Here is a 3,569-nt window from a genome sequence, read left to right as displayed (position 1 = left end):
TGGCAGTATTGTGAATCGTTGTTCTGTATTTATTGATGTAAATGAGTTTGTATGGCTGTGAAATGAAATTTCGATATTTAATCTAAATGATTTCTTCTCTTTTCCTTTGCCCTGCATCTATGGTTGACGTTACGACTGCGTGACAATTGTGTCAAGGAAAGATGTGCAGACATTTTTTGAAAGCCAAAGAAAGTTTTAGTCCTAAAAAAAATACTACAGGTGATCAAAATACCCAGATTCCTCACTAATATGAACACAACAGACTACCAATATTCTTCTGGGATACCCAAAATGATCCACCAAACTTCTACCACGTTTGCTGAGCAGCTGCATTTTCTATTCTAGCTCAGTCTGCACCACAATGGTTTTCAATATCTAGGACACAAGAAACCACAGAGCAAAGATGCATTTTCTCATGAAGCTAAGCCACAACAAACAAGATCACTTAAGATGTAGGTTACGGCTCGGGAGGTGGTAACTAAACTCAGTACTGATGGTCATTTTGAGATCTTCTCCATGGGAGGCAAATGCATGTGTCCATAAATGATTATTTTAAGGACAACACCTTAACTACAAATCACGTCAATTTACTGTTGAAAATCTTGCCGTTGACAAGCTGCAGACTTTCCATGTATATTTTTCCTTCTTGTGAAGGGTGCCTTTTATCTAATTACCTGTGTGAACGACTCATCAAACTCTTGAAACTTATTTGAGTTGTGTTATTCATTCACAGTAAACCTGCAGGTTTCTTTTCTGTTCGGTCATGTGGAGATAGTTTAAATGCGGATTGACATTTTAAGGTTGATTGTTATAGATTACACAATTTAAACCAATGGCTCCTAAAGAAAAGAAGAATTAAAAAGCTGCAGCATGGTTTGAAATATAGTAATCAGTAGTATACAGTCAAGTATTCGGGATAAGTAGTAAGTGGGCTAAAGCATGAACTATAATTGTCCTTTTAAACTGTAAATGAAATGCATTTCTACAGTGCTTTAACAATTAAGCCTTTTATTACGCACGCCAATGACAGCAAGCTACCATGAAAGGTGCTGGGAGCCATTCGGGATTCACTGTCTTTCTATGTGTGGACAGGAGGAGCCACTGATCAAACTGCCGACCCTGCAATCAGTGGACACTGCTCTACCTGCTGAGCCATAGCTGCATGTTAAAATGCTCATGTACGGTTTAAACCATGACCTAGTTTTCTTTTTTAAATCACTAGATTCACCTTAGCCTACAGATATGAGTTAAAAGGGAACTTTATTCTACATACTGACTACTAGTGTGTAAGTTTAGAAAGTACTTGGTGAGTAAGTTCTACCCCTCAACCCATCAAAAGCAAATGCAGCACAGTGCAAGAACAGCATGGAAAGTGTGAATCTCTATGGAGGTGTATAGTAGATGCAGAGGTGGCACATTCTCACAGGATGTCATCTATTCTAGTCACACAACCCTCCATCTTGTAAAGGGTTTCTTGCTACCGAAATCTGAACAGCCTACAAATTCCAGAGCCACACATGTGCTGAAGGCTGCATGGAAAAGCCTGTCTTGGTGGATTTTCCAGTATGATCAGGGGAACAGGCAGTTAACGCTGCGTTGGTGACACATGTTTGAAACCTTTTTCCATTTCTCACTTGGCAAAATGAATGTTAAAACGTATTATATTAAATTTTTAATAAAAGAATGACCATACCAAACACAAAGTACAGAGTGTCTAGAAAAAAAGCATTACAATACTTGCAACAACAATAATTGCATAGAACAACATTTCAAAAACAATACACATGGTCTGGAAATAAACAAGATGAAACCGGAGTCCAACCCCCTCCCACCGTTAAGTGCTCGCTGAGGCTATTGGGAATTGAAAACTACAGTATGTGGTACTTAATGAAAACAGTTTAGGGTACAGGAACAGCAATAATGTTAATTTCAACAGTGAACATATGATGAGACAGATTCACACATCTGTACAGGAAGCAGAGTCTCGGTAACGCTGAGGAGAAACTAGTTGCTAACTGAGCATCCTATTAGGATTAACAATTAAAGATCAGGTGACTTTCCCCTTGCTGAAGTGCCCTTATACAAGACACTGACTCTGCTGCAGATGTACCAGTGCTGCTTTGTACCCTACACAGTGCTCTGACCTCCCTGGAAAGAGGTGCACACAAGAGCATCACTTCCCGACAGGGATTGTACAATATTATTACATTTTGGATCATTTTATGATGAAATTTGGGACCTGGACAGTGATCTTTAAACAATCATAAATACCAACTGACTTGATTAAATAAAGGCAAATGGAAAATAATGAATAGCCTAACTGTGTGGTTGTCCAACCACATGGTCAGGCGCTTTTTGGTTAATAAATTGGGTTAATTCATTCATTATTATTGCTATTTCTCCAAATCTGGCCTACCATGCTGGGACAAACCCAAAGGTCAGTCAGTAAAGCAGTCACTTATTGCATTTCAATAGCATCGACAGCTGCTCTGCGGTGCAGCAAGAGTAGAAAACAGTGTTGACAGTGCACACACTCAAGCTCATGAGGAAATGTACCGCTGTGGGTCTTTGTAAAGAGGTTGCCTCTTATATAGCATGCAAAGCCCTGTATGTTTATTAGATCCGATATATATACCCATTAAGCTTGAACCATTCTTATTGAAATATTACAACAAACCGCTCGTGACACTTTCAATATAAATCATGCATTTAGTCCCAGTCCGGTCTTAAACTCTTAAGTTTATCGACCCCCTTGGGAGGCACTTAAACAGTTGAGCTCTACTCTACAACCACAAATAAATCTCTCGGTTTTATTTCCTGTCTCCATCAGCTCTGCGGGACCGTGTTAGGAGGTCACAGAGGCTGCAAGAAAACCCTCTGAATTCTCAGGTCAGACTCATTATAAAAAGTACATTTTCCTTATTTGTCATGAAGAAATTACTCTTTTCCCTCGGCCAAAGTCAGGATGTTTTTTTTTTCTGCCTTTATACATCAGTGAAGTTGAACAAAATCCAGACAGATGTAAAGGCAGCAAAACTTTATATATAAGGCTAACACCACAATTAAATGCTTGGGTGAACAATAAATAATGAATATTCTTTTAAAAGTCAAAATAAAGCAAGGCTATGTAATAACTATGTTAAAATTATACTTGAATATATTTTAGTTAGAGTAGGGCTGACGTCTTTGTCATTATTTGCGTAATCTTGTATATAAATGATACATAACGAAGCCTTTTCTATTCTATTATGCAGCTGCATCCCTGATAGCTTTGGACTCTATCTGAGAATATCTTGATTATCACATTTCTGATGCAGAATTTATACTGTAGAAACACTGTACATTCATGCAGTTCTTTAAATAAACAGTCGAGGGCTGCCTTTAGAAAAATCTGAATGTCGCATGATGAGCTAACCTGCTGAATTGCTCAAACGCCTACAAAACCTGCAGGCAAACTTGCAGCGTGAATGTCTAGAATGGTACAAAAATGCTATTCGAACATGCTCAGGAAAACACAATGAATCCATTTGCCCACTGGGTGTCCTTGTGACAAATAGAATATGACGATG

At 38.5% G+C, this 3,569-nt stretch overlaps 1 protein-coding gene across 1 annotated transcript in view; it reads right to left on the bottom strand.

Moving 5' to 3' along the window:
- Window positions 1-1,665: 1,665 nt before the first annotated feature.
- The window catches only part of arhgef6 (Rac/Cdc42 guanine nucleotide exchange factor (GEF) 6), a 25,757-nt gene continuing 23,853 nt past the window's right edge, over window positions 1,666-3,569 (bottom strand). The window contains exon 22 of the mRNA XM_083915195.1: window positions 1,666-3,569. This exon is cut by the window's right edge and continues 655 nt beyond it. The gene's annotated coding sequence lies outside the window, so the exon portion shown is untranslated.

The sequence above is a fragment of the Echiichthys vipera genome (genome assembly GCF_963691815.1).
Source record: "Echiichthys vipera genome assembly, chromosome: 6".
Classification (NCBI taxonomy): Eukaryota; Metazoa; Chordata; class Actinopteri; order Perciformes; family Trachinidae; genus Echiichthys; species Echiichthys vipera.
This window is presented reverse-complemented; position numbering and strand designations above follow the sequence as displayed.